Here is a 12,200-nt window from a genome sequence, read left to right on the forward strand (position 1 = left end):
AGCCCCCTTGGTTGGATACACGGTGTCTCAAACTTGCTATGTAATGAGGGTGAACTTGAGCTACTGATGCTCACACCTCCACCTCTTCCTGGGATCATGGGCAAGGGACAGTTCATTCTTAAGGCATGAAATAAGTAACAGGATGGTTTTTCAAAGATAGCAACCGTAATGAAATGTTAAGTATCAAGATATTAAAACCAGTGTGTGTGTGTGTGTGTGTGTGTGTGTGTGTGTGTGTGTGTGTGTTTCTTCTTCGTGCCTTAAGTAAAGAGTGGAAGCTGAATGCCCCGTCTTCGTGCTTGATGCTGTTAGCCTCCCTGATGTGGTCTCAGCACAAGTGTCTTTTGCTGGATAAGCTGTGGCCTGTGCACATCTCAGGAGATTGGTGGTAGTCTGGACCCCAGATGAGAGCTGGGCTCTCTGGTTGCACGGGTCTGCTGGCAGCTTTGGGGGTGACATTTTTGCCTCTGCAGGTACTCGGACATCTCTAGGAATCTGGAGGCACCTCAGCTTGAGCCTTGGGTGGGATGCTTTCCTCCAGCACTGATCAAGCCAAGCTTTGATTCATAGAGACCGAAGTCAAGACTGCAGCTCCTGTTGGGACTGAGAGAGTTCCTGAAGGGAAGATGAGAGGTTTTCAAACAAGTCCTGCAGCCCAGAATGAGCCAATGTGAAAGGGCACTGTCCATGCGGGGGCAGCACTGAGTCTGTGTGACTGAGGAGCTAGGCCTGAAGGACATTGGAAGGGACTCTGAGAGTGGCTGGTTCTTGACAAAGGAGCCTTGTAACAGCTGGTAAGTGTGCATTCCGGAGTCGGCCTACTGTTTAAAACTACACTGCATTTGTTGTGTAAGTTGAGCTTTCTGGTAACTAACACATGCTGTACAATGAGCACCCAAAAAATGGCCTTCAGCTCATGATTCTGCCACTTGGACAGGGAGCAGGAGTGTGACAAGTCGGTCTGCCGTGGAGTGCTAGCTGGGAGGCCCGATGGCGTGGGCGAGCCAGGTGTCAGCCTCAGGTTTGAGTCCTCAGGGTCTCAGTGTTGGTCTCCAGCAGGGTTGCAGGGTGCCTTCCCTGTGGCTCTAACTCCAAAAGAACAAAAGGAGAAGTCAGGGTTTAACTGTGGCATTGGAGGCTGGCGAGGCTTTCACCCTACCGCATTCTCCAAGTCAAAACACGCTACACCACCAGCTTGATCTCAGAGCCAGGAAGAGCTGGGTCCCACTTTAACAGCGATGGCAGGCATTGTTAGGAGTGGTGCAGTCAACAGGCTCCTGCAGCAAATGGGAGCTGGGCCTGGCGCCCAGGGGCCCATCAGTGTATCCAGCATTGTAGCCAAAGAGGCCAAGAACTCTCTGCTACAGGGGTGCTCCCAAGATCACACAAATAGAAAGGAGTGGGCTATTATTTAAGCCCCGAATCTCTCAAAAGCCAAAGGTCACTCACTGACCACAGGCTCACATTTGTGAGCTCTTCGCCAAGGCAGTGAACCCCTCTGAGCCTCACAGGCCTCCTGTGACAGCAGCAGGCATCCTGAAGACAACATGAGAATGCTGTGCAGACACCAGTGGAGAACCACCCGTGGGCAGGTGTGAGAGCTGTCTGCGCTATCACCCTGCCACCACCAGGACAGTCACCTGATCTGGCTAGGTAGGTGTCCTCTCCCTCCCCTACTGTTGCATATGCATCCATCCTGAAGCTACCGGCTGGGGAGGAAGAAAGGCTTCCTGACAAGGATGGGATGGCTCTTTACTTAATGGTATATAAGTAACTGCATTCCCTACTAGAGGCTCCAACAACTCTGGAGAAAACACTGAGAAAGGTGCGTTATAAAAACACCGGGCTCTATGGTATAATTTGAGTCTTGTTTCATTCCAAATCTGTCTCTTGCTGCAAGGATCTGCATTTGTGTTTACCTCTCTTGGCTCTGGTGAGCGAGCTAGGGTAACTGAAGGGAGCAGTGGGAGGGACCATGACTCCTCATCCACCAGCAAGCATTAGGGCAGCTCCCTGGGGCCTGGAAGCATAGAGACTCAGATGCCATCTCTCCTGGGCCATCTTCCTAGCACATCCTTAGGGCTTAGGGCCCCTTCCCGCTAAACCTTGTGGTGCCTGGCATCCTTCTGTCACTGGAGGGCAGGTGGCCAGGTCACTGGGGGTTACCTGGAATCTCTGTTTTCTAGTGGGCTTTTCCTCATCCATCCACACTCCTGCCCTGTCCCAACATTAATAGAATTTACGTGCTTATTAAATAGTTTCCTCGTCAGAACTGCATCTGGTGATTTCCCAGGTCCTGACTTCCTAATTAGCTCTTTGTTAAGTTGGATTTGTGGCTTTGCTAAGATTTGGCAGTGGTAAAATCACCTGTGTTCTTACTGTATTTGCCTCCTTCAAACCCCCAACCCTCAAGTCACGTGGAGAACAATGAAATAAAAAAGAGCAAGGATGTGCTTCTGAAGAAATCTGAGAACTGACTGCTGCAGAACCACCTCAGAGGCCCCATGGTACCATCCCCACAGCCACAGGTGCCTGCTCCCAGCTTCAGGAAACGGTGACTTATGAGCTACTGTGGCTGACACTGGGTTCTGAAGGCAAATTCCTGGGTCCAAATCAAAGGTTTTCTGAGCCTCAACATCTCCATCTTTATGATGAGCAACACAAGTATTTGCCTGGAAGGTGAACTGCATAGCTCAGCTGATGCGGAATACCTGTCAATACCCAGGTGCCCCATGCATCTTCCATAGCACATCCTCCACAGGGCATCCTCCACAGGGCATCCTCCACAGGGCATCCTCCACAGTGCTAATGGCCACGGTCAGCAGATGACATGCTGGGGAAGCACATATGTGTGGAGAGAACCTGCTACCACATAAATACCAGTTTTGTTCTGTTAATACTGAGAATGTGGCCTTGGGGTCCATCACTATGTGACTTGCACATTCAGACAGCACCAGGAAGCAGGAACTGCCTGGAGATGAGAGAAGTGGGCCAGACAGAGGTATGTCACACTTCTCCTTGCTATAGAAGGACCCTCACTAAAGGAGGAGTGTCCCATATTAAATGATTCAGGACACTGAATGTTTCCATTTGATCTGTGATGTAGAAATGTCCTATCAGACTAATGTTTCAGTAAATTTGGTGGCGCCATTGTTATTTAGATGTGTGTTCGTATGTGCATGCATGCGAGTGTGCCCCCCCCCCCAGTGTTCCCATGCCACCAAAAGCCAGAAAAGGATGGCAGATCCTCTGGTGCTTGCGTTACAGTTGTGAGCCATACAATAGGGCTACTGGGAACTGACATCAGGTCCTCCAGTGTGTCCTCCACAGCACATCCTCCGCAGGGCATCCCCCACAGTGTGTCCTCCGCAGGGCATCCCCCACGGGGCATCCCCCACAGTGTGTCCTCCACAGGGCATCCCCCACAGGGCATCTGACCAGGCCATGCTGGGGATCACACAAATAGAATCAGACATAACTGTGGTGAAGGTGATCAATGAAGGGAGAGACCTGAGCACTCTGCTTCATTCATCTGCAGTGACCCCTCCGCTCAGCCACCCCCAAACGACCTGATGCTGAAGGTCAGGCTGGGGAGGTGGATGGGACTTTGCCAGTTACATCCAGTGAAAAGAGCCTGTGTTCAGAGAAGTCTGCAGAAGCCCATGCAGACGGTCTCTCCTGCCTGCTGATACACCCCACACAGCTGCACATTTTAAAGGTTCCGAGGAATCCAGACTGAAGGATTCTATTGTTTTATTTAACCCAGTATTTCAGTTCCTTTCTCATTCCTGTGACCAAAATACTTGGCAAAATCAACTCTAGGAGGAAGAAACTACTCTGACTCATGGTCTCAGGCCATGAGGGAAAGTCAGTTCTCAGCAGTGGCAGTGGGCACCGAGACAGAGGCTGCTCACGTCAGAGCGGAACTGCAAGCAGAGCATGATCGGCAGCATGGCCCTAGTTTAATCTCCACAGGGCCCTCTTAATGGTTCCACAGCCTATGGGCTGGTGATGCCTCGGCAGTTAAGAGCACAAGTCCTGCTGAGGGGTTCTACCTACAGAGAGGGGACACTAACGGCCATCTGGGTACACCAGAAAGCAGAAAGTGTGGTGCTAGACAGCCAAGACGCTATGAGAACTCTTAGGAAGCAGGAAGGAGAGAAGAGGGGGATGAGAGGAGTGGGGCAGGGAGAGGAAAGAAGATGGGGAAGATTGCACAGATCACAGTGTGCACAAGAAGCAGGAGCAGGGATCCTGTAGTCTGGTCAGGGTCTCTCCTTTTACCTGCTACAGCTCTGAGTGGCCAGAGGGCCAGCACAGTCTGGCAGAATTTAGGCTCCGAGGGACCCTCCTAGGCCAGAGTCAATTACCCACCCATTTCACTGTGTATGCCACATTCCAGCAGGACCTTCCTAGGCCAGAATCAATAACCAGCCTGTCCCTCTCTATATATTCTGTACCCATTGGTGCTTGAGCCCTGGATCGAGCCAGATTCCCCAAGTTCGTGAAGAAACATCTGTGGAACCCAAGGGTGATATCACCTCCAGGGATTATTGGATACCTGGATCACCTGAGCCCTGGAACCTGTATTTTAACAAGCATCATTGGCAATCTGCATGTCCTCTGAAATCACATAGCCACCACTGAAATAGCACACAGGTCCTAGAGTCAGGCCTACCTAAGCTTAAACCCCAACCCTGATCATTGCCAGTGTGTGGCTTCAGCTCTGCATTCCATAGTGCTTTGAGGAAAGTAAAACCTCCTCAGAGTTATGAGACAGTTGAGGAATACAAATCAAGAAGCCTCATTTCGTGAGGGAACCAAACCTTGCCTGTGAAGATTAAGTAAAGAGAAGCAGACAAACTTAGCGTATAGAGTCATCTATCCCGACATAGTAAGCAAATAAATATTAGCTGGAACTATATGATTTGGAGGCATTCCATGGTCCTGACTGTCTACATGGAGGTCATTGAGGTCACTACAGGGCAGAGTTGGGGAGCCTCCACTGGAGATGAGCAGGCATGAATGACAGACATTTCAAGTCAGGCTCGCCCACTGCTGCAGGAGTGTTGGGTGGCTGCAGTAACGAGATCACCAGCAGAGGGCGGCACAAACACAAGTTTCAGAGCAGAGCTTGTTGGGAATCCTGACGGTGGGAGGCTCCTGGGGGAGCGGGTTAGGCTGGAATCAGCACACACACACACACACACACACACACACACACACACACACACACACACACACACACACACACACACACGAGATAGTAATATCTAGGGATGCTCACCAGGCAGAAAGCGTTTTTCTCGGATTGCCCAGAAGCTAGCCCAAGTGGGCTGCGTGCCCAGTCTCTTCCCTGAAGGCTCAAAAGACACCTCGTTAGTTGTTGATTTTATTTTCACCACCCAGTCTGGCCCTGGCAGGCCGTGGGCAGAGAGCTGGCTGCCATGCCTTTCTGAGGAGACTGTTGGCAGAGCTCCAGAGCGGGGCCTCCTGTTCTGTTTGAAGGAGAGCTGTGGTAGGCACTTCACCTAGAACTCTCAGCAAACCTTCTTCCCCGAAAACTTGGAAGGATGAGGATGGGTGGGGTATTAGGGTGGACGTGCCTGCCCTTCACTCCCCAGTCGATGTTCTGAACCAGGGCATAAGGAAGCCTGTGGCTAGAGTACCTGCTACGTGCTCCTCAGCATCAGACACCCAGCACCTCCTCCATCGACCTTCTATAGATGTGAAACCTGAGGCCTAGAGAGGCCAGGTGACTTGCCCAGAGTCACACAGCTCGTGAACAACCAAGACAATGATGACGACATTTAGCCACCCATCGGGAGCCTAGCATGTTTAAGAGCTCAAAGGCGATCATTCCATGTTTGATTGATCCTATCTGTGAGTTCCGTAAGTCCTCCTGTCTGTCCTGAAGTTTATGCCTTCCTTCTGCTCCACTCTGCCTCAAACCGAGAAGTGCTGTTCTCCACTTATCTCATCCCCCAAATATTACACACTTAAGAACCTCCCTCTTCACTCAGAAGCACCCTGGTAAGAGCCGTGGCAGTGTCTTGCATACATTCCTGCTGGTAATTGCCTGTCCTTAGACCTGGATGCCTGGTTAGGCTCTGCCCTGAGTCCCAGCAGTGGGACAGAGAGGAGGGGCACCCTGCTCACCCATCTCACTTGGTTATCTGGGATGCAAAAAAAGCATATTGCTCAAAAGTGCTGAGGTGACTTCCTTCTCTCCTTTCCACAGAAAGCGGTGCTGGCACAATGATGGCCGTCACCCACTCCTTGCGCTGGAGATACCACTGTAATAAGCCCTGGCTGTGTGCAAATGCTCACTCTGCCTTGCCATGCAGGACACGTGGTGTTGTGCAGACACGTCACTTTCCTTCTGCCTCTCTCTTCCTCTCCTGAAGAAACATTACAGGTGGCCTAGTGTCCAGTGGTAGCCAAGGAGGAATACTTGTGACTCCCCCTCCCCCAGTGCTGGGCGTGTTCGCTTGCACTGCAGAGTTCTCTTATAAGTAGCCTGTAGATGAGGCTTGGCGGCTCTCATGCAGGCTAACCAAGGTGGACATTTGAACTGACACCTGTTTTAGGCAGGAAAGGGGACTCTGGCCAATAAAGATCTTCCTGAGATAAAATGTGGCTTGTCTAGATTCCATCTTCAGCTTTGTCCACAAGCTGTCATAAGTTCTATGAGGACTCCATTGCTGACATTCTGCCTGTCCTCTTGGCAGTCACCACGTGGGCATGGCTGGCAGAGTGAAGTGATTGAGAAGGGTTTAGCTGGTGAAAGGGAGGAATGACAAGGGAAAGAAAATCCACTTGGATGAACCATGGAGGCATTATCCTGGGCAGCATTCCTAAGCTCCTTCATAGACCCAGGGAAAGGCCTGAAAATGGATAACTGGCATTGGTTACCTTAGGGATAATCCCACAGCCTCAGCTCAAGTCCAGTGCTTTCACTCCACATTGGACAGGAATCCCCATATCTTGCACCGGTAGTAGCTTCGTCACTTGTCTTGTTTCGTGACAACACCTAACAAGAAGCAGCTTGAGGGAAGGAGGGACTTAACTGTGGCTCACAATCTATCACGGCCTGGGACGCATGGCGGCATGAGCTTGTTCACATTGCATCCACAGACAAGAATCAGAATGGACAGGAAGTGGGGCCGGGCTTCAAAACCTTTAGGCTCTCTCCTAGTAATGTACTTCCTCCAGCAAGGCTCCACCTCCTATAGGTTCCACCAACTTCCAAAAGGGGACCACAGCTGGGGGATCAAGTGTTCAAACGTGAGCCTGTGGGGGACACTGCACATTCAAGCTATAACAAGGTGCATTGATGTATTTTGTGGATTCACTTATTTTGTGAATAAATATCTAGGAGCTCTTTTACTGCCCTTTTTTCAGGCAGTGACAATGGCTTACTAGTAAGAAAAATCTGTGTCAGACCAGAGCCTGGAGGATGGAAAGTTTTTTTCTGTAATATTTATCCCTGCAAAATAAATATTTCTCCTTCCATCCAGGTCCAGACTGTCCCCACTGACAGCTTCCCAGGTCAGTCCCCTGAACATCCAGTCACTCCAGCCACAGGGAACAGGGTGACCCCGCAAGGGAATTTTTTTTTTTTTATTTAATTCTCACTGGGTTTCTTGTGGCTGGAGAAGAGGCTGCCAAATGACCCAGTTGATTGACCTGCCACAGGAGGGTGGAGCCAGGGCTGGAAGGGAGAGTGTGATCCTGGAGGAAGACCCAACCCCAGAGAGCCAAACTGGGGCTCTCCACACATGGTTTTGGAGCAGTGTAACTTGTTCCCTGGAGTCATCCTGCAGTTCCATCCCCACATTTCCACAGCGGTTCCCTTCTCCCCGTCAGCGCTGCTCAGATGGGTGGATCTCAGGCCTGGGTTGAGACTACTAAGCACCAAGAGGGAATCTCTGTGCTCTCTACATCCTGGTCCTTTCAGTGGGACCTTTCTGGAATACTGTCTGCCTGTGAGCTGAGCACCTCACAGGCATGATTTCCTTGACCTCTTGTGAAAGTAAACACCTCTTAGCAGAACCCATTCCTGTCCCCAAGTCACCCAGTGAAAGAATGAAAGATCAAAGAGGGTGGGGGAGCTTACCCAGGGTCACAGGTAGTACCAGACCCACCAAGGGTTTGGATCCAAAATCTGTGGTGAGACCTGGGTTTCCTAAGTCCAGCCACACTCAAAGCAACAGCCCTGTTCCTTGCAGTCTAAGGGAGGAGGAGCTAAGCTGGACTTCATCAATTTTCATTTTGGACAGCTGTGGGTCCCCTGAGCTGCAGTGGTGGAGGAGACCAAGGCTCTGCCTTCTGGCACATGCTGTGTGGGGCATGGTGAAGCCAGTGGCACAGAGAAGTCGAATGATTCAGCTTCCACCCACTCATGAAGCTAAGGGGTGATCTCTCTTGTTTTGCACTTTAAGAATCTTCAAGGATTGGTGAAGATCTTTTCCCAGTCTATAGGCTGTCTGTCGTTTTGTTTTGATGACAGTGTCCTTTGCTTTACAGAAGCTTTTCAGTTCCACGAGGTGCCACTTATTAATTGTAGATCTTAGAGCCTGTGCTGTTGGTGTTCTGTTTAGGAAATTGTCTCTGTGCCAATGAGTTCAAGGCTCTTTCCCACTTTTTCTTTCAACAGATTTAGTGTGTCTGGTTTTAGGTTGTGATCTTCGGTTCACTTGGACTTTAATTTTGTGCAGGGTGATGGATATGGGTCTATTTGCATTTTTCTACATGTAGACATCCAGTTAGACCAGCACCATTTGTTGAAGATGCTATCTTTTTTCCATTGTATGGTTTTGGCATCTTTGTCAAAAATCAGGTGTCCATAGGTGTGTGGGTTTATTTCTGGGTCTTCTATTTGATTCCATTGATCCACCAGTCTGTTTCTATGCCAGTACTATGCAGTTTTTATTACTGTTGCTCTATAGTACAGCTAGAGATCAGTCTCCATGTGGACCGCTGAGTGAGGGGATCAGGGCTGCCTCTATCATGAACTTAGTTGACTCCTCTATGAGTGCTCATCCCAATGAGGCGGCCTTGCCAGGCCATGGAGGAAGAAGATACAGGCAGTCCTGGTGGAACTTAACAGGCTATAGGTAGATGGCAATAGTGGAGTACTCCCCCTTTCAGTGGACTAGGGGAAGGGGGAGGGAAAAAAAGGATGGAGGGTGGGACTGGGGGAGTTGAGGGAGGGAGCTTCAATCGGGATATTTAATGAATAAACTGTGAAGAAAAATAAATAAATAAATAAATGAATGAATAAATAAATAAATAAATAGGAGAGAAAAATCTTCAAGGATGAAGTATATGTTTAAAAAACTGAGAGGGGCAAGAAGGAAGGAAGTAGCCTGTGAGATTATCATCCCTTCTCTTGGCTCTTATTCTGGAATGGGCGTCTCTTCCTTCTCTATGCACTGACATCTTCCCTACTGTGCAATCGAAGTGCTGGTGCCAACTCTTTGATCTCAATGGATTCCTGGTCCATTGTGTCCCAAATGAGAACCCAAGGAGAGCAAGGGTCTTGCTATCTGCTCACTACCTTCACTTTAAGACTCAAAAAGGTGATGCGAGTGGCTAGGGATAGAAGCCATTGCTGTTGGTGTCTTCCTCAGTTGTTCTCCATTTTGATTTTTGAGATAAGGTCTCTTGTGGAACCCAGAACTGCCTGTTCAGCTAAACTGGTCCCTGAGTCCTAGAAATCCTCCCATCTCTGCCTCCCAAACCATGGTATTACAGGTTCATGTCTGGCTTTTTTAACATGGGTTCTGGGAATTCGTTAGGTACTTAGACTTGCAAGGCAAGTATTTTACTGACTAGGTATATTGGTTACTGTTTCTGTTGCTGTGATAAAATACCATGGCCAAAAGGCAACTTAATGAACGGGTTTACTTAGGCTGTGGTCCCAGAGGGATAGAGTTTTGGTGGTATGAAGCCTGAAGCTGGCTGATCACATTTCCATCTATACATATAAAGCAGAGAGAAAGAACAGGAGGTAGAGAGAGGCTTAATCCTGCAAAGCCCACTTCCGGTGATGCACTTAGGAAGGCTCCACCTCCTAAAGGTTTCATAACCTCCCTAAACAGTATCGCCAACTAGGGACCAGCTGTTCAAATATAAAAGTCTATGGAGGGCATTTCTCATCAGATCACCAGGCTGAGTCATACACCAGTTGCTCCAGGTACTTTTTTCGTAATTCCATGGGTGTTTCCTTTTTGACTTCCTAGTGTCCCTCTTGGCCCATAGTCCTTCCTAGCTCACACCGTGGTAACTGTCTCTCTCCCTTTGGTCTCTAGTGGCTTAGGAGATGTTCATAAGCTTATTTCTACAGCCTGCAGCACAGAGCCAGCCCATAACAGGCTACAGGCTGTAAGCATCTGTCATGGGCTTGAGGGCGAAGGCTCAGTTTACCTCAGAGTACACAGCACTGCATCTCACTACTTCTCTGGGATGTGAGCTTGCAGGACAGAAACTGATTTTAATGCCAGGATTCGTGTCTATGTATGGGGTGTCCCCAAGTTCCACTGAATGGAAAGCTGAGAAATGAAGAGCTTTCCCCACTGTCACTGCTTTCTAAGGTAGAAGTTGCAAGAATGCACTGTAACAGCAGGCTGAATAGAAAGCAATGGGAGCTTTTCTTTGGAATGAGCCTGACAGCTGTTCTGACAGGCTGTCCCCACTCTCCATCCTGTACCCCAGAATAGCCCCTTGCAGATATTACCTAGAACCCACACTCTGCAATGGGCTGGCCCTTTGACAAATAGCCATGCTGTAGACAATGTGAGGACAGGATGAAGCAGTAGGCTGGACCTATTGGGCAGCAAATGGACAAACATCTCAGGCCCCAGGGTTAGAGGCACAGGAGTAAGCCCTGACACTGTGTGACACTGGTTGTGTGTTCTCTTGAAGTCTGGACCTCAACAGAGGTGGCAAAAGTGCCTGCTTCTGAAGGGAAGCCATCTCAGTAAGTGATGCCGGAAAAATGGATTTTTCATAGATAGAGAAAGAAACAAGACCACAGTCCCCAACCATATACAAATCAACTCAAAATGATCAAAGGTTTAAATACAATATCCCAAGCTATGAAACTACTAGGCAGAGATAGAGGGAAAATGTTTTAGGACACTGATGTTGGCATATCTTGGGGATATGGTACTCTCAGAGCAGGTAACAAAAGCAAAAGCAGGTGGATGGATTCTGTCAAACTAGACTTCTCCACAGCAAAGGAACCAATCAACAGGCTGGAGAGGGACAAGGAGGAAGCAATTGTGAACTATGTGACTGGTAAGAGGTTAATACTCAGGGTTTATGTGGCTCTTAAAGAACTCAACAACCAAAAAGCAATCTGATTAAAAATGAGAGAATGACCTAAATAGATATTTTTCAAAAGAGGTTATATAAGTGGCCAGCAGAAAGAAAAAATCATGCTCAAAATCACTCATCAAATCAAAACCGCAAAAGAAATGGTTTAGCTCCAGCAAGGATGGACGATTTCAAAAAGGAAGAGAATAGCAATCCTGGCAGGCTGGCATTACTGGCAGGCTGGCAGGCTGGCATGGGTATAGAGAGTGCGAGACATGCTCATATTGGACTGGGGTGTAAATGAGAATAGTCACTATGGAAAAGATCACAGCAGCCACAAGAAGCCTGAAACATGGCGGCTGTATGCCCAACCCATCCTGCTGCTGGGTATAGCCGAAAAAAGGAACCTGTGTGCGGAGCAGACAGTTAAACTTGAGGGCTAACTGTGACTTGTCTTACTTCCCCTTGTGTAACTCAACCTCAGTTTCTTTGGGATGGATAAGAAAGTGGTATCCATCAACATGAAACTGTATTCAGGCAGAAAGATGACTGAAATGCGATCATTTCCAGTAACACAGGTGAACCTGGACGACAATGTATAAGGTAAAATAAGACAGGTCCAGGAAGCCAAGCACCATATGCGGAAATGAAACCATCAGAGAAGCAGAGAATGGAGTAACAGTTGCTGGATCTGAAAGGCTGCTGGGAAGGGATGGTGGGAAAACTGAGTGTATAGAATACGGCTGCATAAGACGTGAATTTTAATGTTCTCTTTTCGATAAGTGGCATATATCTGAAGTGACAGGTATCCTTGGGGATCACTGCACATTTTGTGTGTGTGTGTGTGTGTGTGTGTGTGTGTGTGTGTGTGTGTGTGT

This window comes from Psammomys obesus, unplaced genomic scaffold (assembly GCF_907164565.1).
Source record: "Psammomys obesus unplaced genomic scaffold, mPsaObe1.curated_primary_1811, whole genome shotgun sequence".
Classification (NCBI taxonomy): domain Eukaryota; kingdom Metazoa; phylum Chordata; class Mammalia; order Rodentia; family Muridae; genus Psammomys; species Psammomys obesus.